Source organism: Corvus hawaiiensis, chromosome 4 (genome assembly GCF_020740725.1).
Source record: "Corvus hawaiiensis isolate bCorHaw1 chromosome 4, bCorHaw1.pri.cur, whole genome shotgun sequence".
Classification (NCBI taxonomy): domain Eukaryota; kingdom Metazoa; phylum Chordata; class Aves; order Passeriformes; family Corvidae; genus Corvus; species Corvus hawaiiensis.
The window spans coordinates 2,298,593-2,321,118 of record NC_063216.1 but is presented as its reverse complement, the minus strand read 5'-3'; the positions used below and the strand labels follow the sequence as shown (position 1 = coordinate 2,321,118).

Here is a 22,526-nt window from a genome sequence, read left to right as displayed (position 1 = left end):
AGGGCTCTCCCCGCTCCCGCACGGCCCCGGCTCTGGCCCCGGGTCCGGCTCCGGCTCCAGCGCCGCCACCGCCCCCGCCGGGGCCCGGCTCGGCTCCGCTCGGGCAGCCACCGGAAAGCCGGGATGCAGCCCCGACCCCGCCGCCTCCCGGCAGCGGAAGGGCTGTCCCGGCGAACATCCCCCGGCCCCGCGGGCCGCCGGGACGTGTAGTCTCTGCAGCGGGGGAGATAGACGGCTGCCGGGGCTGGCGGAGGGCAACGGGGACGGCTGGGGGCTGGAGCATCTCTTACGAGGAAAGGCTGAGGGAGCTGGGTCACTTCAACCTTGAGAAGATAGCACTGAGAGGGAACCTCATTAATGTGTGTAAATACCTAAAGGGAGGTGCTAAGAAGATACAGCCAGGCTCTGCTCGGTGGTACCAAGCAATAGGACAAGAGGCAACGGGCAGAAACTGATGCACGAGAAGTTCCACCCGGACAGGAGGAAAAACTTCTTTCCTGTGCGGTGACCATGCACTGAAACAGATTGCCCAGAGAAGGTGTGGAGTCTCCCTTTATGGAGATACTCCAGATCGCCTGGATGCAGTCCTGTGCCGTGGGCTCTGCAATGACCCTGCTCGAGCAGGGAGGTGGGACCAGGACCCACTGTGGTCCCTTCCGACCTAACCCTGCTGTGTTCTGTGACTCTGCGGGGATTAGCGGTGGAAAGCGGGGTCTCGGGGGGCGCTCCGAGAGGCTGCGGCCGCAGCTCTGCGACCGCAGCTGTGTCGGCTGTGCCGGGACCCCGATCGGTGCCCGTCCCTGCCCAGACGCCCTTCCTTCAGCTTCTCCCTCGTGTGGCTGCCGAGCGAAAGGGGCCGAGCCGGCGCTGCCCGCCCTGGCTGTTCTCCCCGCGGCCGCCGGGCGTCAGCCCAGCCCCGAGTGTGTCCCAGCCGAGCCGGCGGCTCTCCTCACCCCGGCCGGGAGCCGGGAGAAGGGGCTCGGCGCGGTGCTAAAGGGAGAGCGCTCCCCGCCGCTCCCGAAGCACCGCCCGCGCGGTGAAGGATGCTCTCCGCTGCCGGCCGCCTCTTCCTCCGGGCACCTCTCCTCAGGCACCCCGCGCCCTCAGTTTTAAGCACATTACGCTGTCAATGGAGTTCGGGCGTAGTAACAGTGTCTCCGGCAGTACCCGGCAGGCAGCGGTTCACATTCTCCTTCAGTTGTTATTTAAAAACAACAGGGTGTCGTGGTTACAAGGTAATTACGGCAGTCAGTGCAAACGGTCTTCAAAAATGGATCTCTACAGGAGAGACAGGATTGATTTATCTTGTGACATTTTTTTAACAATTGACACATTTATCTGTCCCCCTATTATAATTTTTTAATTAAAAAGTCAAATGGACTAATACAAAACCTGCTAAAGAGTGAAACACATCTTTTAAAGGGGATTTTCTATGCCATTTCAGTGTGGCGAATATGATTAAAAACTTGATCATAGCTCTCTTTTTCTAGGTAACTCTTTCCAGGAGGCAGCACCATGTACCTGCCCCTCACGGCAGCAGCAGGAGCACTCTGCAGTAGCAGCTTTTACACCGTGGTGCATCCAAAGGATTGGCACACTGCCCTTAAATGTGGAAGAGGTTTCTGAAGGGTTCGGGCTGGCTAAGGGGAAACCACTGCACAGAAACGTTGTGAAAGGAAAGGCCCAGCAGCAAGCAAGCAACGGCAGAGGTAAAGGCATTTCAGCCTTCTGTTTCGGTTGCTTGGCGCTTGCAATTTGGAAAACAACATTCCTTTTTGGGAACTACAAGTCCCAAAGTGCACTGTGGGAAGAACGTGCCTCGTACCAGCTAGTGCCCAGCACAATTCCCAAATATGGATAAGGAATCAATTTTGTAAAAGACTCACACTGGCTGGATGCTCCTCACTGAGACTCAGAAAAGGAGTGAGACAGCACAAAAACAAGGTAGGTTTGCGTTATGCAAAGATGCTGTTCAAAGATTTCCTTCATGGGGAGCAGCCAATAATGTTCTGTCCCTTAGAAGGGCAGCCCAGCACTGCTCTGGTGATGTCTGGATTAGGTGCTGTGGTCGTGGAGGCAGCTTTTGGAACGGGGCTGTTGTTTCAGGTGGGGGAGTGAGCAGCAGGAGCAGCCGTGCTGCGGAGTGGGTCAGATCCCTGTTTTCCCTATGGAAAGATAGCGAGCTGCAACATTGATGCAATGGTGTTGGAGGCCGAGAAGGGTCAGGGAGAGGCCGGAGTTGCTCTGAACAGCAGCTCTGTATGAGTTGCAGTGTGTGGTTGTGTAAGAAGCCAAGATGGACAAGCAGCCTTGTAATTACAATAATTACAGGTTAAACTAATTTCTCCGTAAGGCATGGTAGAATGTTTTTGTACTTCACCCCTCCTCCTAGAGGGGACAGTGTGGTGCCTTGAAGGCCAAACCTCTTGCAGCTCTCTTCTGACCTGCAAATAACACTCTGTAACAGGATTGTTTAACTTCAGGCCAGGAACAATTACCTATTTCACTGGCAATTTGTTAACAAGCAAAATGAAATCATTCTGAAATATAATCATCTTAGTGGAGATGAGAGATGCTTGAGCTCCTTCTCGGGTGCGCGTGAAGCCTCGGCGGCTGACCTGGTCACAGGCAGCGCCAGCTTCTCTCTGCTTCTCTCCCTGGCACTCAGGCAGGCTCCTCATGCAGCTCAGATGCTGTGTGTGGACACTCTTCTGCTGGGTGACGTCAAGTGCAGCTGGTCAGCTGCAGCCGTCATCCCAGCACCCTCCTCCTGCTATGTAGGGTCATGGAGCAGCGCAGTGGGCACGGCACACTGCTGCAAATGTAGGAGGTGCAGTCCAGCCCGAGGCTGTTTGGGCTGCTGAACCCAACTGTCTCATGGGTATTTGTTGCCAAAAAAGAATGATGCTGTTTTTCCATCTTTCCTTGAGTGTGAGCAGCTTAAATTGTCTTAAAGCTGGAAGGGTCCCTCTGGTGCTTGAACCAGCTCGCACAGCAGGGCAATCTATACTGCTACAAGCACTGGAGGAGCACAAGCACTGTGTTTGCCTGTGCTCCTGGATGTCAATTTCTAGTAACCAGAAAAGCCAAACAAACTTGCTGTCAGTGACAGGTAGTACAAGGGAGTATCACAGTGGGTTTTGTGTCCTGGGTGGGATGTCCATGCCCAGCCTGTTGCCTTTTATACGGAATTAAGGAGTTTTTTTCAGTCATCCTGGTTTTGTACAGGAGAAGAAAAATGAGTTTCTTTGGGGCCTTGTTTGTGTGTGCATCATCTGTGGATTTACTGGTTCCCCTCCTCCCTCTCCTGCCAGGCAATTTGAGGAGAGTTTAGAGTTACAGGCACCTGTGACAGGGCCTCCTGAGGTAAATCGCCTCAACTATTAATCCAGATCTGACCGGCACACGGTCACAGGGCCAGAGGGCTGGCAATCAGTCTTTTTCTGTTGTCTCTTCTGTGTCAGTAGGCTGTTAATAGGAGATTAGCAGCATTAGGGAGACTTTGAGCTAGAAATGGTGAGGCCCTATGATTTGATTTCAAGAGAAAGAAACCCTCCTACACTCGTGTAAAAACAAACAGAAGAGCTGGAAATTATAAACGGCATTATAAACACAACTGAGGAAAGCATAGTTTTTAGGAAAGATGTGGAGCTCTGTAGTACCTCATAGCTTATCAGAAACACTTTAACAAAGCAATGAGGTGCATGCAGACCTCAGGTCCCAGCGTGCAGCACTCTGTTCTTATCACCACATGCTTTTGGTTGACTCTGGCGAGACCGTGCTGGAATCTGTAATTCGCTTGTAATTTCCATCAGCAGTAAATCCCTATTAAATATGAAGCTGGCTGGCTGCAGATCCCTTCAATTAGCCCGGATTCAGGGCTTCCCTAGCTCCCGGCAGGCGGTCTGCAGAGCCCGGGGCTGGGTGAAGGTGAACACTCTCCGGCTGTGCTTTGAACAGATGGCCCATGGTGATGCTTTCTTATCTCACTGAGCATGGTGGCACAGCATCAAGCCTATTTTTTGTTTCAAAAATAGACCTGGTTAGAGGAGATTCACCTGATTTTGAGCCCACCTGCTGATGTTCCTAGTCATTGTATTTAAAAGCACTCGTGTCTGATTTTGTCTATAGCCAAACCTATGTAAACAACAGGTAAGGATGATACAAGGCAGAAAAGACAACTACAGGAGCAGTCACAGCCACAGGCCAACTCGGGGGTATCACATAACCTAAAAGAGCAAATCTCTGTCTCAACCTTCATCACAAAAGCACAAACACTGCGTAAGGTGTAAACACTGGAAAATAGGAAACTGGAAACACGGGGTTGTGTTCATAACTTGTCAAAACTTGAGTTTTACTCAGATAATAACAAAACCTTTCTGAAACAAAGGGCAATTTAAAGTTGATTAAGCCCCCTTCTTTGCTTCATAATCAAACAAAATACTAGTCTTGGCAAGGCAAGTCAAAGAATAGCAGCAGTTACTTTGATTTAATTGTTACTGTTATAATAGTCATAATTAGTGCTGGGTGGGGCATTTCATAGCTGTAAGGTGACCAATTTGGTTAGAGGCCTCAGGCATCTTCTTTTCTTCAGCTAGTTATTATCTGTGAGAAAATACTGAAGTCTGTCATCACTGTGGGTCCATTACATCCTGTTTGCCCAGCACAGGTCTCTTTGCTCATCGCTTTAGAGTCACAACCCCTCTAATAGTTAATACCTCTTCTCAAGGCCCAGCCTGCCAAAATCAACTGTCCTCCATTAGTCTCCACCTTTCCTCTTTTTTCAAAAGCAAGCCTTGTGCCCTCGTGACGGGGAGAAAGGCTTGACAGTGTGAATCCTGGAACTATTTGTACCGCAAGGCAAACGAGGTGATTTGAGAAAATGGTTCCTCTTGTTTTTAACCTAACTTCCTGACATCTCAGTACTTCTTTTCGTGGTGTCTGTCAGTCATCTGTCCCTCATTCTGAATGCACGTTTACAGTGATCTGCGTTAATTATCTCTACAAGCAGGCAATGCACCTTCTGCATCTTGAATTGGAAATTTCAGGATATACTACACAAGTTAACGAACTCTTTTGCATCTCAGTCTGCTGCTCCTGGCTCTTGTCTGGCCAGGTCTTGTGGTGCTCACTAAAGTTGTGATGCGAGGTTGCTTTAGCAAAGCCAGCAGTGCTGCAGAATTGTGTGGTAGCAGTGCTGAGCATCGGGGGAAATCCCCTGGGAAGGGGCTGTTCGCTGCTGCAACCTCGGTGTCTTGTGTTTCATGGAGAGCATCCCCCGCGTGCCCCTCTGGCTGTGGTGGGCAGAGCTCCCCTGCTTGCAGTTCGTGCTCGTGAACTCGATACAGTAGTTAACAGGTAATTGCTCCTTTATAAAGCTGCATCTGAGCTTTTTTTAGGTAGTCAATGAATGTGCAGCACCTTTCTTTTGGGAGGATTTTGCCCCTCCTTTTGAAGATCTGTGTGCTGTTTCAGGGTCTTACTGGTCTGAGAGGTGTGCTTACAGTATGTGTAAGATTAATGTCTCAAGCAGTGTACTGGCCCTCGTTTCCCTGACGAGCTGATGTTCTCTTTCCCTCTGTACCTCCCGTACTTGCTGCTCCTTCTCATCTTTCTTGGCAATACCAGGTGCAGACAAAGGTAGGATTAGATGTCTAATTAGTTTATGTAGCCTTAGACATCCGTGGTTGCTTCTTGGCACTGGGGGAAGGGCAGCCCGAGAGGAATCCAGCCCTTGTCTCTCAGTGAGGTTTTTCAGCTTTGAGAGCAGCCTGAGCCCAGGCAGACTCAAAAGGCAGGCCAAAATTTTCTAGACACATTTTTGTTCCAGATGCCTGTTCAAGGAGAAAGTTGAAAACCCAGTCTGTATTACCAAATCTGAAATAATTTCTCATTTAATGTTAGATCCAAAAAGTTTATTTCCAAAAAATGACTCAGTGTAGACAGCCTGAAAGAACTTGCTTGAAACATTGCAGAAAAGCTACTAAGCTGTAATAAATATATTTTGGAACTAGACCGTAGATGGGACAAGTTGTATTTGTATTTTTAGCCTATCAAAGTGCACTTTAGGCTGTAACTCTCCTGTCTCCCACTGCCACCATCCTTCAGCAGCGTAGCCAGGGGAATTCAGGATGGCATTCACATGGTAATTTACTCTCACCGTGGATCAACACTGGCTCATCTGGAGGGCAGTAACACCGTGGCTGCTGTAAGTGCTTGGCAGCCTCTGTGCTGCCAACTCAGTGGCTGCTTTTAAACCACCACTGGGACAGGTTTGGACAGGTGGCTTCCTGGCTTTGCCCTGAAATGTTGGCAAGATCTTTTCCAGCATTTCCAGTATGAATGACGTGGTGGTGGGGATGAGGGTGTTGAGGAGCAGAGAGAGCAGGGGACAAGCCTTAGGCCAAGGGCGAGTGAGCCCAGGACAGGCAGAGTCCTCCCTGTCTGGGACACAGGCACACCCAGAGGACCTGAGCAGGGTGGGCAGCACCACGTGCCACTAACAGGATTCATCAGCGATTGCAGACAAGGGAGGTGATGAATTAGGTTCAGAGTCAACCCCCACAGTCCAGTCAGGGGCAGCAGGATGCAGGACTAGCACAGTTCCAGCATCCACCCCAGAGATGGAGACAGGGATGCAGCTTGCACAGCTGCGATGTAGCTCAGGGCAGGGCTGGGTGCCCAGGATGGATCTTAAATGGAGCCTCCCTTCCCGGGATCACTGGGCAGGATAAGAGCCCCCAGCGAGGCTGGCCAGGGTATTTAAGGTCTGTTAGTGCCACTGGTGGGGGAAGCCTGACAGTGACTCCTTAAGCTGCTCCAGGGGTTTCTAAGATGATTAAGAACTACATAATGTAGTCACTATATTAATTAATAGACTTGCACAAGTGTCTTGATTTAGCTAAAAAGTAAGTTTCCTGGTTAGGTACATTTCAAGCATTAAAATTATCCCAAGTAATCTTGGATGTAAGGTTTATTGACTAGAGATCTTTTTTCCTATAAATTCTTTCTCTCTGAACTTCTCTTTTCCTAAAACAGAGAGGATAATGTCATTGTCTTTCCTACCTGACAGAAGGCTTATTAGTTTTGTAATTTCATTTGTATTTATGGAGTGTCCTGATATATCCAAGTGAAAAGAAATGGATGAGTGAGTGGGGAAGAGTACACTGCAGCTGTGTACACCAGCAAAATAAAATCACTGGAGAGCAAAGCAATGGAAATGAGATTCATGTATGAACTCTGACCAGACCTTCAAGGATGGAAAATGAGATGGATTCTGCCAGGGATTTGGAACTTAATTTTTGCTCTCAGGGATAGACAGCAGCTGCCCTTACATTTCTCATGAAGTGTCTTTGTGAGTAAGAGAGCTGCATGCTGGTGTGTCAGCCTGGCACTCAGAGTACATCCAAGTCATGAGGGTGGAGGTCACTGGAAACACAGCAAGGTTAAATGAAATAAGGCCGAGAGGAGGTCATGGTGAATTTGAAAGGGAGAGTGGATGGACAGACGTGACTGATGATAGCTCTGGTGATTGGAAACAAAACCTTAAATAACTCAGATTTGTATTCAAGAACACTTGTCCATGTCAGGGCTCTACATCCGTCTTTCTGTGTCAAATTAAGCAGCAGTTCACAGCAGTTCACATTTCCAGTGCACTCCGAGCTGCTGGAACAATATGCCTATCCTGAGCTCCCCTTGCAAGGCTGTCTCATTCCAGAAGGTGTGCTCACAAGGAGGAATTCAATCCTAGAAAGATAGTCGGATAATTTTAGGAGATAGAATCACTGCGTACTAAATGCCCAAAGGAGCTGACTCTCTCAGTGGTCTTAGCAGGGAAGCATGCTCGGTAAATCATTACCAAAATTTAGGCTGAGAGCATTAAAACACTTTGTATAAGAAGCACGTCGTTTCTGCCTCGATCTTCCAAGCCACTGTGGTTTATTTTCCTAAGCTTGCTGTGATCAAAGCTGGTTCTCTGGTGTTGCTATTCATGAGGCAAATGAAGATTCAGACCGGTCAGAAACAGGACAATCATGGGACTAAATCTCCAGCGCTGCCCGAATCATAGGGTTAAAAGAGGACTGTGAAGTACTTAATAGGCTGCCTACACAGTGCTCAGCAAGTCAGAGGTTAACAAAGGACCTTATTATTTGAAAAGATAATTGAGGCTGAAAACAAGTCAACCATCCCACAACTAAGCCGGGGAGATCATCAGTTTTTGTGAACAATGGCTGATGATGTTCGGGATTCAGTGAGTTAAGTGGTTAATCCTATACAGAAAGCTGCATCCATAATGCACTTTAAATAGGGGAAATCCACCCAGTTTGACCCCTAGAGAATTGCTTCCTGCTGTTATGCTGATGGATATGTCTATAAATATCATGGAGGCCATCAGCAGATAAAATCTCGCAGAGCTGAAAAGCCTCTCCCTATTAAATGATACATTGATCTCCATGAAGCAGCAGGAGCCTGGGGTAATGAGCCACTGAGAGCAATCCCCCTGCTCTCCCAGAAGTACTGTAGCCAAAGAGAAGGAAGACCCATACACTGTTTCCATCTTGGTTCGATGGGAAAAAAATCAAACCCCTTATACGCCCTTTCTTCCTTCTGTCCAGTTTTCTCCACAAGGCTGCTCCTTACATTTTGTGTGGGTCACGCAGGCAGCAGCTCATCAGCCTTTTGCGGCAGTTTGTTCCAAATCTGTCCTTTGTTTACATCCCGCAGAGAAAGCCTTCAGTCAGGACAGTTTGGGCACAGAGCTGCCTGTGCAGGACACTCCAGCAGGTTTGTGTGTGTTCTCCAGCACAGGTACCAAAGGGTGGCAGACAAACTTCAGCAACCACTTCTGTTCATCCTCACCTTCTTCCCTCGCTTTTGGATTTTAGCAAAAGAGTGCTCACTGTCCTGGTTCGGCGTTTTTTTATTATTATTTTTTAAATTTATTTTTATTTATAGCTCAAAATCTTAAGGTTTTTAAGCCTATGGTGTTATAATGCAAGGCCTGACTTGTGATCTTCTCCTCCCAGAGGTGTTGGTGCTGCACACCATGGAATATGCACCCACACACAGTGGCATATGGATTTTACCCCTTCGTTTGAGCTCTCTGTACCGCCTGTATGATGTCTCCATGTCTGCATGTGCACGCAGGTCTCAGGGCAAGCTTGCTGCCTTTCTGGTGCTTGAGCTAGCTCTCCTGGGATTTAGAGATGCCAGCCACGAAGGAGTTAACACATGTTAAGTGGTTCTGATTTGTTTTCTGTATGTTTCTTTCTGCACTCTCCATTTATTTCCCTTCCTCCATTCTGTTCTCTCTTTTCTCCTCCAGTGCTGACTTACTGCAAATTCCATCATTTCTCAGCACTGGGGCCTGTGACTGGAAGTTGTGTTGGGCAAACCCCTGGACATCACTGTGGGATTTACAGGGAGAACCTGCAACTTGTGCTGTTAGCAATCTATTTCCAGAGTTATTAAGGACCAAGACAATAAAGATTAGAAGAAAGCAGGGTTTCACTGTCCCCACAAACCCACAGCTGCACACAATGTGAGCATACAGAAGGAAAGGGGTTTATGAGGTTTCTTTCTGCTCAGAAAGTCCTATGCTTGTCTAGCACTGATCTAGGCAAGGAAGAAAAGAACATTACAGGGGCTTTATTTCTGGACTTGTCCTTTGCTGCTTCAGTGTCTTCGAGAATGAGAGTCTTTTCCTTCAGAGACTCTAGAAGGAGTTAAAATAAACTGGAACATGAGGGAAGGATCATGAGATTCACCAGCTCAGCCTGTCCCATTGGCACTCACGGTTGAGTTCAGTGACTCAAAGAAATGGGCTCTCATTACCTCTGAAGAGCCAATGCACTCAGAGAAAAGGATTCTGCTCCATTTTCAGCAGTATCATCAAAATTGTTTACCGAGTTCCAAAGGGTTATATTTTTGGCCTCCCTGTAGCCTGTTTTGGCCTGTTGAATGTTACTTATGAGTAAGAAGGAAAGAACTTGACTTGATGCTCAGTTATAAAGCAGAATTTGTATGGCTGACAGTTAAAGAAAAACAAAGCAAACGCAGTATTTTGTGTGTTTATCTCACAGGATCTGCAGAGACAATAACTACAGAGACAACCGGTTCCGATTGCAGGGACATGTCCTGGTTTTTAAAGCCATGTCTCAGGTCTCTCAAGGCAACTGCAACTTGAGACACCCAAATTCACCACTTGTACACACCTAACTGTAGATGGCCTGGCCAAAGCCATACAAGACTTGGAGGTGGGTGGGATTTCTGTCACAGACAAGCCTCTGCTTTGCCCTTGGAGGCCACATTGACCATGACTCTGCTGTAATCTGTGCTCAGTCCCTATGGCATCAGGAGAACCCTGCTTAGGCTTCCTAAAGGAAGGATGGGATTGTAGATATTTCCAGGGCTTGTCTGGAAAAACTGGTGTCCTATAGGGAGAAGCTGTACCCACCCTTGTTTTCTGCTGTCACGCTGAGCAAGGGGAGCCTCCATCCTCACCACTGTGCATACCTGGGCAGGGGAGAGGTGCTGTGAGGCTGGGGTCTGGGCCTGTTAGGTAAAAATGCTATTAAAGTGGATAATGGGGTGCAAGGTCTTTGCTTTTATGGGACTCAGGTCCCCTAAAAGTACGTGTGACAATGCCAGAAAAGCTGCATGTTCTTGAAACAGCTACAGGAGGATGGTGGTGCTGACTCCATAACTTGGGCTGGAAAGAGCAGCCATGGTAGGTAGCACTGACCACTGCCTATGAAAGGGAATATGCAAAGGAAAGGGAAGAGCCCAGAAGGCAACAACAGTGACATAAATAGTAGCCTAATTAACAATTCGTGCCAAGGATTTATACAGGGCTTTACTCATTTGAAGCACCATGCAAAACATTAGCTGATAGACCTTAATTAATCATTCAGGTAATTAAATGGAAGTGGAATGCAAATGGTTAGAGGAAGTTGGAGTATGAAGGCTTCCTGAAATCATTAAGTGCTTTTGCTCTCTTTGATGGAGGAAGAATTTCTTCCTTTAGGGTTTAAAGGTGCTCACAGTGTGGGTGTTATTACAGTTTTAATAACCACCTGTGTAATTCCCTGGGATGGGAGATTACATGCAGTACAGCCAAGAGTTTTTTGTTTGTTTGAGTAACTTTGGCAGTTTTATGGGCCTAAAAAAAAAGAGAAGTATTCCCAGTTCTGTGTTTCAGGGCACAGAATGATGGCCAGCTTCACGAATGAATGTTGATCCTTTGACTTCTCAGCAGCAGGATGGGCTGGGAGATGGAGTACCATTACACAATGACCTATTGTTTTAACTTAAGAAGTGAAAGATGAAGATGTGCTGTCATTTGATGTAGAGGAATCACTGAAATGAGTGTGGCAAAACCCACTGAGAGCTAATTTTTTAATGGATTAATTCATTCCCCTACAGTAACAAGATAGGATTCTTTGGCAGAGAATCAGTCAGCTTGATTGCTGGCTGTGGCATATTTAGGTTTGTGTTATCACCCACTGCCCACACTTGTGTAGCATAAACTCCTGAGGGAACTTGTGAAGAGATGGGTTTGCAGTCGTCTGGCCTGAATCACTGCTTTGCTGATGAACCCCTCAAGCTGCTGGAAAAGACCTGTTTAATGCCAGGCCAGTATAACCACAAACCAGGCATGTAGGTCTGATTTCCTGAATTAAAAGACTGATTTACTACGCTGTGTCAGTGGGGTTTTCAATTTACCTGCAACCTGAGAAGTCAGTATCTTAGGGCAGGTACAATGCAAGCAGTTGGTGATGCAGATAAAGCCAACAACCTCCAAGAAAGGCATGATTCTATGAGTGTTAATTGCTCTGATACCTTTGGTACCCTCCTCCCAATCTGTGTTTCCTTCTGACCTGGGATACTGTCACTGTCAGCAGTGAAAGCTATCACAGTTCTCCTTTTTTCTCTCCCTTTCCCCCTGTCTGGTTCCCCTGAGGACAGAAGATCCTGGCAGCTAGATCTACCCCGGGCTTTTGCCTTTTGTTTTCCTGTACTTTTCTCTTGGCACAATTCAGAAGTTTGCAGTGTTATGCTTCCACAATCACATGCTAAAATATTTGCACAGCTGTCTGATGACAGAAAAGGGGGGAAAGAGAAAATCCACTCTTCCATTATTTGAAAAGTTAAAACAAAACAAAACAAACCCACAAACAAAGTTGAACATGAGTTCATCATGTAAAATCTTCAGTTTTCCCTGCTCTTGTATAACAGAATCCTCAATCACTTTGCCTGGCTTCCCCCATGTGCTTCACCTTCTTCTTGTACACATAAACCCACATTTTCATGCTCCTCTTCAAATGCCTCTGGGTTCAAATGCCCGTGGGACTCCGTTGCCCACCTGTGTGCACTCACTTCAGCCTGTTCCTGGTGTACAGAAATAGGACCAACTCCCACAGGCTATAATCAGGCTTTCTTCAGGCAAATCTCTGACTGAAGTCAGTGGAAGTTTTGGCACAAGGACCGCAAAACTAATTACATTCCTCCCCCAAGTGTGTTTATATATCTATATATATATATCGGATAGTGATGAGAGATCAGAAAATGCTGCCTAGAAAGAAAGTCCATTAATAAATGAGAAGTAGATGTGGGGAAGAACAGTTGATTGGATTATTTATAATGCAGTTATAAAATTGCTGAGTTGCTGAGCTTTCCAGAAACCCATCAGTAACATGCATGACCACAGGAGCAGTTAATAGGAGTATAAACAAGCAGGAGCATGGATCTCCATGAAAATCAGGTGTGAAAATATTGTGAAAAAAAGTCTACCATATCCAGATCATTTAGCACAGAATATATTCTAATGTGGTGATAACTTTCCAATAGCCTTGAAAACTGGTTGTGAGTTAATTTCACCAGAAGTGCACCAGAGAATCTCAAGCAAAAACTGATCAAACGTGGGCCCATATTTTAAAAATAGAAAAACAGCACAGACACTTCCTAACAAGCCTAACTATAGATCAGAGTGAGAAAAAAATTTAAATGTGTGTTAAAAAAAACCCTGGATAGTGATACTAAGAGCAAAATGAACCTTGATGTTTGAAAGAACCAATCTTTTCACATACTGTTTCTGTCAGAATTATCTAATTAGTGACTGATGATGCTAGAGCAAATATACTCCATTGGTGCAATGAGTGGAAGACTCAACTTTTCAAATCCTCAGCAGCTAGAAGAAGGGAAAGTGAACAGGCCAACAAGCACTTTTTCAGCTGTGACTTCTATAATTCACGTGCAGGGACTGCACTCCCACTACTAACAGCTCCCTTCCTACGCACATAAACACACACTCCCTGCCTTTATCCTGCTCTGAGACCACACACAGCTCTGTCCAGTTTCTGCCCTTCCCATCAGCCAGCCTCTTCCCTCGGAAGCATGAATGCATCCTCTGAACCGAGGCCTCAGTTAAAGGTGTGTTTCCACCCTGGCCCACCGAGCTCGGGTTAGTTTTTTTCAGATTTTTTTAAGTCCTTCTTGCTGTCCTCAGTCCTGAGCTCCAGACAAAGCCTCCCTTTCTGTGAGGGAACTTCAGAACTAGGAATGTGGTCTGGACATTTATGGACAAAGGAACATTCAACGTTTCTGCTCCCGTTGCCTCTTAATCATCAGGAAGAATGACTGTGCTGTGTCTTTAGCACTCCGGCTCAGTTTCTGAAGCCTGAGTTCTCCTGTGGATGTACATTTAGGGATAGCCCTCTTTTTGTTTGTGGCTGGGCCTGAAGTGTCCAGTCCCAGGGATGCAGTCTCTCTGTACTGGTCTGGATCCAGCAGACAGGATGTCATTTCCAGCCCGTTAGCCTCCGAGACGTTCTGTTTGTGCAATTAGCCTTATGAGGCGACTGATGAGAAATGGGTGCCGTCAATTAGCTGCTGTCATTTTTATACCCGCTTCTGTAAGTAATGGTACAGCAGCCCTCGTGATCCCATTAAACAGCTCTGACTGCAGGAGGAGAAAGCTGCAAATGGAAAAGACTTTTCAGTGCTGCTGGCCAAGCCCAGCCACCTCCTCTCCCCTACATTCCTCTGCTGCTTTCATACTCCCTGAGAGCCCAGCATTATTCCTTCTCGGGATTGTCTTCTTCAGGGGACAGCTTCATTTTCAATGGCTTCATGCTTCACACCCCGAGGCACCAGGTCTTTTCCACTAAGCCAAGTGTAAAAATAGCTGAGGGAAGGGGCGGGGGAGGGAGTGTCAGCAAAACAGATTTATTAAATTATATGTACCAACCAACATTTTCCTATGTAAGACTAAGTGTGCAGCTCAGTTTCGGCTCTTACTGCATTCTCATTTAAGGTCACTGAAGAAACACACATAAAATGCCTGTGATAACTCGAACTTCTGTAAGATGCCTTCATATGTTTAGTAACCTCACATATGTGTGGAACTGGATGCTCCTTAGTCTGAGCGTAGCTAATTTTGAACAAGCCACTGCACTAAGGCACCACGCAGGGAGGGTGTCTGTGTGTGTGGATGTGTGGGGGTGTGATGCTGTTAAATCCAGCATCTGTAATCAGAAGGCTCCAGGCTCTCTTAGGCTGGGCCTAGATGGACTTTCCTACTTCGCAGAGAGATTCTGCACTGCCAAGCCTAGTGGCGTTGTCATGGCCATCACTGTGTTTGGTGATGCTCTCCAAGTCCCACATTGAAGATTCCTGTAAACATAGGAGAAATGGAAGGTTTTTTCTAAATCAAATTAAATTCTAATCCTCATAGTATGTTGGAGAAAAGCTGGAAAACTCAGACTGAAGGCAGAGGCAAAGATAAGTAAAGAGATTAGAATTTTTACTGCTTTTAACACTTGAGATTTTTTTTAGCCTGCTCACAGCTTTTATTATCTAGTTCAATTCTTTTTAGCCCTTCTGGCTGATACTGCTGTTCTTACCTAGTCCCATCTCTGATGCTGCAGATTATAGTGGAGCAAAAAGGCACTTAACCCCTTGGCATGATGGGATCTTTAATGTCTGGATTTTGGCGCCTGGAGGCCTGTCCCTACCTAGCAAGTTGGGATGAGCCACTGTCACAGATTGCCCAAACAACCTGGGTTGAAAGTGAGGACAGGAAAGTTAGTTAAGAAAGCAAATGTGTGGGTTTTACTTCTCTGTGTTTGTTTTTGTCCACACCACCTACGTGCACACAGAGCTGTGTTTGTTACTGGCATCCTGAGAGAGGAAATCCATTACCTTAAAAGAAGCACTTGGCTTTAAGAGAGAATAATAAGGAAAGCAACAAAGAACCATTAGCAACATTTTATAAAGAAGATGAGATAAATAGTCTGTCTCATAAACAAGTGGTATTATTTAACTATCCAAGGAGTTGCTTTCCCAAACAAGGCTGAATTGTTCATTGTCCAGCAAAATAACGCCTGCCTCTGCAGTCTTGGCTGCTTTTCTGACTACAGCTCAGAGTCTGTAGGTCTCCACTGTGGTGGACTGTCCTGCCTAACATTGCTGCTAATGTTTATGTCAATGTTATAATAAAAATAAGTAGAAAGCAGCGATATTAAGGCTCAGAACTGGCAGCGCCAAGACTTTTCAGTTGAGGGGACAGGAACAAAGGAATTCAGCGGGCCCTGAGCTTCCCCGTAGCTGTAACAGGGCCTCTCAGACACACTTGTGCTCGGTCGTGTTGGCAGAGAAACGCTTGGCAGAGAAATCCCCTCTTGCTGTCTCAACTGCTCATTCACCTGCTCACAAAGACAAGATCATATTGCGCCGTCCCAGCACTTCTTCAAACACTGGTGAGCGTGTGCTCATGGTCAGATATTTACCAAAACAACGTTTCTTTATTCCTCTTTTCACAAGTCATTGTATTTCCCAGGGGAAGCCAGCGTCTCTCTGGGGGTGATGCCAGCTTTCCTATACCACAGAAACGAGATTTAAGATGCTGTAGAGCTCTGTGAGTGGAGTAACCAAGGCGGGAGGGGGGTGTATGGGGGGTGTGAGGGAAATACCTTCTGTATAAAACAGCCTTTTTAAAGAAATGTGTGGATTACCCAGGTCAGAGGAATCCTCGAAGGAGGAGGCAATGCATCCATTCTGTGCTCCCATTGCCGCTCCCTTAGCAAGCCACAGGGGACCACTGCTCCGTTACTGTGGCAACAGTGACGACTTGGCAGCCAGACTCATCATCACACAGCCTCCTCGAGACTCGGCGAGATGCTTTGGCAAAGACTCACACAAGGAGATTTGCGTCCGAGATCCCATTTCTTTTAAATTTTGGCTTTACCTCGCGAGCGTAGAGAAGGAGAATACTGCTGGTAGGAGCCCTCCAAAGAGAAACCCGTGTGGAGGCAGGGCACGAGGAGTGGCCAGGGGGCTCTAATTTAGGTGCCTGCCCCTGCAGAGGCGGGCGAGCTGTGAGCACCTGTCGGGAGGAGTTGACTCATGTGAGAAGAAGGTCATTCCCGCAGCCTCGCTCTGTGAGTACTGACCCAGCCAGCCTCTCCTACCTTCTGCTGCAAATGTTATTTATTGTTTGTCATTGACTAGTAAGTTCTGGGGTTTCTTGTGTCTAAGGGGAGGAATTTTCCTTTGTGCTAGCTCTAGGCTTCATGCAAAATCCGTGGATGCACTATGACTGCCTTTTTGTCCTAGGCATGAATTCCTGCAGGAGCTGCAGCCTTGCCTTTAGCAGCAGGTTTCTTGCAGGAAGCTCGATGAGATCTGCAGGGCAGGATCTGCAGTTTGCAGTGAGCACTGCACAATCTGTACCTTAATACCAGGTTTTATGCTCTAGCCAGCTGATATGTTCCTATATCAGCTTTTCCATTTAATTCACGAGTCTTTGTTGTACAAGCTGACTTATTTGTTTTTGTTGAGATTAAGAATTTAAGCAGTAAGTAAATCAAGTGCTTGAACAGGTGCAGAAAGAGTATTTGCCCTGCGTAGGATAGAGTTACAAGCAATTTCATTCTGATGAGACAAACAGATGCTCCAGATAAACTGCTGATAAAAGGACTTATTATACTGGCAAAGATCCACCACGTTCCCCCGTAGCACATGGGTGTCACAGTCAAGCATACAGACAGTAGCCATGGGTGAGATCAATCTAGCACGGCTAACAATAGGCATCTATAAATGTAGTCATGTTACTGAGCAGTGTGATCATCGGGTTTAAATCATGTCCTGAAAAATATTAGTGAAACTTAAGACATCTGTGAAAAGAACACATTGCTTTGTAAAGAAATGCAATGCAAAAAAAAGGCAATGCAAAAACATAAAAAATTATAGGGAATTATAAAGGAAAAGAAATCAAAGGTTGTACACCACAGATCTGAAATCCTGATCAACCTGCAGCCTGCTCACATGAAAGCCAAGGAGATTTTTTTTTTTCTCCAGATGAATTTGGTGCTTGTTCTGTTCCTTAGTCAGACGGCAGCACTGGGGCATCTCTAGCTGTAATCTCATTAAGACTATTAGGCTGTGATTGTGCTTGGGGTCTGTCGCTGGCATGCATTTAGGCAGACAAATGGTCCTCGGGGCTCTCACAGCTGAGAGATGGGGGGACGTTGTTTCTCACGAGGTTTGAAAATCCTCCATCCTCGACTTTGGAAAGGCACTGTTTGCAAGGCAGCTGGGAAGGCAAACAGGGACAGGTCCACTCAGCCCAGGCACACAAGGGCAGCTTGTGAGCAGAGCTTCTGTTCGTGTGATGGGAGTCACGTGTGTGAGGGCCCTGCACAGCAGCAGCACAGCACACTCCCCTCAGCGTGTAAGTAGCATAAAGCTGTGCCTGTGCGAGTGTTGGCATGACAGGCTGGGCTACTACAGAGGGAAAACAGAAGTCAGAAATTAATTATGTGTTCCTTTTTCCATCCCCAGAACCAGTCCTGTGTTCTGCTTTGTCCTGCCTGTTACAACTAACACAAGCATAGTAGCTTTTGTTTATTGGCCTCTTTGACCTAAATGAAAAATATTTTGATGATATTTCTGGAGTCAGATACAACTCTTTTCATTCAATTTTAGCCCATTACTCTCCATCACCATTCCAGAGGACGGCATAAATACCTCTTGTTCCTCTTCCTCATCCCTGCATCACTCAAATGTCAGTCGATAGTTCTGTTCCTGGGCAGCAGGGTAGTTCAAGTACTTCTGGACGCCAGCAGATTTGCAGCCCCCTGTGTGACCCCTGCACATGTGGATCTCCTGCACACAAACCCACAGCGGCTGATGTCATTCACGCATGAGCCTTGGGAAGCAGGCTGCTGAATGAGTGCCAGTGTACCACACAGTTCATAAATATGGAAAAGTAATGGGCCCTATCCCAACAAGCTCGGATTCAGAAACGTTTAGCAGATGTTCTGGCTGTGGGGGAGGAAAACAGGAGATGAATAACTACAATACTGCAATAGCAAATACTTTGTTGATGAAACTGCACAAAAATTAGAATGGCAAACACACCCTTACCAGGACTTTGACCTATCCATAAAACAACATCAACATGTTTTATTAATAGTAGTTCCACGTTCTCAAGATCAATAAAGTGACCTCATTGATTTACTTTTCCCTTTTTATTAATACTTCTCTAAACAGGGATGAATTTGGATTGCACATAGGTAGAGTCTTTTTTATAGCTTGTCAAAGAACAGTCCCAGTAGCTCTAGTAAAGCAATAAGCTTCTCAACCAGGACAACACAGCCTTTTGCTAAAGAGAACCTAGCCATTGTTAAAAGTTTGAAGGAAACTTCCAAATCTGTTTGACATTTGGGGCTGTCAGTTATTTCTAGGCAACACCACAAGGGAGATGCTCTGTCCACTTCATTAAAGGAGTAAAAAGCTGTTGCTTTAACAACAAGCATAGAAAACATAGCTCAGGCTCTCCCTTAATCCAAACTCCAAATAGTAAACGTGCCTTTCAGACCTGAATGTGTGCTACGTGGAGTAAACCAGTCTCAGCTTTACAGGCAGCTCTTGTCAGGAACTTGTATAGCCCAAATTAGATGAAGAACCAATGAAGTGCCTCAATGATGACCTTGCAGGAGCTGCCATTACATTTCACCAAGGTACATCTGAATCCCTTCCCTCTGGTCCTTCTCGGGGACTGTCTGAGTACAGGAAATGCTGTGCTTGTGATTTTTTGGTTAATGTATTAATTGTAGGCCAGCAGTCTAGTAGTACTTCATCTGAGTATGGTGTTCTTGCATATCTAAATTTTCTTCCTTGACAAGCACTTGTCTGACTGCTTTGGATGACCTCACACCTCTTTACACACTTGAAGTGTTGTTCCTAAAGCATGAAGTGAAACTCAGCCGGGCTACTCTTCCCAGCCCTTAGCATAATGTACCATTTTGGGCGAGAGTTTTCTGCACTTGTGTAGCCTTTGGTTTGGGTTAATTCTGCTTAAAATGTTACAGTATAGTGAAGTGAAAGTTGTCTGCTTCTCTTTAGCTTCTCGTATGCCCACGGTCCTGAGTCATAGCAGCAAACCCAGCTGCAACTTTATATTTTACTGCTTGGCAAAATCTGTGAGCAGTGAAATTGTCTGCAGTGTGTATGCACAGACCCAGAGCCTCTCTTATTCTTAAAATAGTTCCAAATGCTAAAGTCTATACTGAACACTCAGCAGATTTGCATGTAGCCCCAGAGAAATCTTCCTTATTAGTTCCTATCAGAACACTTATCTTTTCAGTGTGAAGGGTTATAAACGTTGATCTACGTGATCAAAACTCACTGGCCTGAGAAGCTGGCTTTTCATTTTCCTTTTCAACTGCAGAAGTTTTTACCTACAGTTTCTACTTAGTGAGCCAAGGGAAAGTTTTTTTTCAAGTGAATTAGACTTGTATTTGTTTTCTTGCAAACAAACACCACCAGCAATTCATTTGAAACTCAGCTCCCACCTCAGCACACAACATCGGTCCGGGTTAGGGTGTGCATGTGTGTTCAGAGGTGGTGGAAGGGGTTGAATACATCATTTCATAAATATTACAGCTATTCAAATGCCTATGCAGTGAATAATCACTTGCATCAGGAGAATGCTTAGTGACTTCTGCCTTGCATTTGAACCACAGATTGAATGCTTGTGTTCTTGCTTAGGAAGTCAGTGCTCCAGAATTGGACAAGTCTTCCTGCTAACAGTTGCAGAAGAGAGCAAATTTTAAGACCTCTGTAGACTAGACTAGTCCTTCAGTTTCTTCTGAAAACAGTTCTTCTTTTGGAAGTGCTTAGCAGCTCATTCGTACACAGATTACTTTTACATTAAAAAAAAAAGGGTTTAGCTGTCCAAGTAAGTGTGAGCATGAGAAAACAAGGCTATAACTCATCAAGATCCCAATTCAGTTGCTTACAGCAGATGGCAATTCAAATGCAGTGACTTCTAAGAGAAACACTTGTAGACAGGAGAAAAGAGTTCCTGTTAATGGAGAGCATTTCAGGGGCTTCAGTGGCAGTTTGGTTTCATGTTGTGGCCTTGACTTTTACAAATACTGCCACGTATGTGGGAAGCAAAAAACAAACAAAAAAATCCTCTGTCACTGTAAAAGTCACACTAAAATGTATAAACAGGAGGGATGATTGCAGGACACACCAAGTGCTCCTTCCATTCTGCATCATACTGATAAGGCTGCAGCTGGGAACACGCTGTATGCTGTTCCTGCACAGAGAAATTCAGGAAAGACATGGATTAAAGTGAGAGCCTCCAGAGGGGAACACCATGGATCAGCAGAGCCTCACTCAATCTGAACTAGGAGGACAGGCGAGAAAAAATGGAGTTTTAATTCTGGGGAATGTAGTAAGTGACATGAGAAATCTTCATGCATCTAAAAGGCTGTGGCAGGAGCAAGAGGAACAAATGTTTTCTTTGTCTCTATTGGGGAGGATGAGAAGTACATGTAAATTATGGTAAAACAGATGCAGGCTGATCGTTAGGGGAAACTTTCTAAAGGCAAAAAGAGTGAATCATGAGAAGAGAACATCTTTCCTGGATAAGATTGTGGTGCCTACACTGGGGAGGTCTTTAAGAGGTAAAACAGATGGGACAGAGATGCTTTCACAGGGATGGAGTTAGATGACCTCTCAGTGTCCCTTCCAGCGCTGTAATTTGGTGATCACCTCCTCGTTTGAAAATCCACTTGCTGTGTTTTTACTTCCTATTTCCAGATGTAGGGACTGACTGCTCTGGGACAGTATGCTTCCAGTGGAATTTGCTGCTCTTGGTTTAAAGTGATTACAAATTCCCACAGGAGCAAGCACCTGGCAAGTCCTGAACTTTGGAAGGTTGTCAAAATAGAATTTAAGATTCCTTGGCTATTTTTACAGTGAAAATAGCTTTGATTTTATAGAGACACCAAAATTTTCTCGAATTTTCTTCTGTAACTTGCCTTCCTTGTTACACTCCTTGTTTGACTGGGAGCAGCACCTGGCCCTTACAAGCATTCAATAATTCCTCTTAGAAACAGAATACATGAAAAAGTCAGGCCTTATTTTTCTATATAGACTTTTGAAAATAGGACACTGTGCCATACTCTGACATTATTTTGAGTGGTAGCAGCTCACCTCCTTTAAAAAGCTCAGTCTGGAACCACAATACTTTTCCCTGGGTTGGTTTGGAACTGCTTCCTCAACAGCTGCTCTGCTTACCAGCGGTCACTTCTGGAGTGCCAACACCCAGTTTTACAGTGCCTGCAGGCACGAATTCACAGGGAATCAATCACTGCCTGGCTGGGGTGAGGTGACTGTTCCCTAGTCCAGTGCAAACCAGCAGTTCTGTAAAATCCTCAGGGGAGATAGAGTGCTGGGCTTGCCTTGCACATCACCAGCCTGGAACATCAGGCTTCTACTAAGCTGCGATGCAGGATTTCAGCTGTCTTAGCTTGTTTTTATATTGCAAAATAGCCCATTTTGTACTGATGTTGCAGTTTTTGTGAGTGTGCTTTATTAGCCCAAAGTTCTGTACAGTACTGCCTGCCACCCTCCTCCCACTCTGCAGACCACGTGCACGCGGTGACAAGGGACATGCAGAGGCAGTACAGTCCTTTGTTTCTGCTTCAGTTCTACTTGTTTAAACCCTTCCTCTTACAGTGCATTGTGAAAACTTCTCTGGGAACCCGGCAGCATAATGATGCAAATAACCCTGTCATATGACTAAGCCTCTCTGGTGCTGGATTCCAAAATATCGAGCCAAGACATACAAGTCTTGCTGTGGATGCCATAGGCAGCCTCATGCTAGAGTGCAGATGGTTCTTCAGTTCCCTAATGGGAATTGTTTGGGTCCTTATTAGCTCTTTACAAAGATTACTGTTCAGCTTGCCAGCTCTCCTCCTGACTGTTCAGAGTGCTCAGCCAGTAACCAGTGCAAACACTGTGCGAGCTGGGCCCTGGGAGAGCACTTTGAAACATCTCCTGTATCACTGTATGTAAACCCACTCCTCTGTCTGCTTTCAGTTTTCAATAACCAACACACCCCCAACCTGCATCTTGGCAGAGGAGGGCACCTGCAGATACAGGTTTTGAACAGACAAGGGAAGCTGCTGCCTTCCCCTGCAAAGAGCTGCTCTGTCGGTGACCTTTAG

General features: G+C 46.0%; 1 protein-coding gene across 4 annotated transcripts in view; it reads left to right on the top strand.

The window, feature by feature from the left end:
- Nucleotides 1–16,181: 16,181 nt before the first annotated feature.
- The window catches only part of MICAL3 (microtubule associated monooxygenase, calponin and LIM domain containing 3), a 162,967-nt gene continuing 156,622 nt past the window's right edge, over nucleotides 16,182–22,526 (top strand). For all 4 annotated transcript variants that reach the window (XM_048301418.1, XM_048301417.1, XM_048301415.1 and 1 more), the window contains exon 1: nucleotides 16,182–16,439. The gene's annotated coding sequence lies outside the window, so the exon portion shown is untranslated. The remainder of the gene's footprint in view (nucleotides 16,440–22,526) is intronic.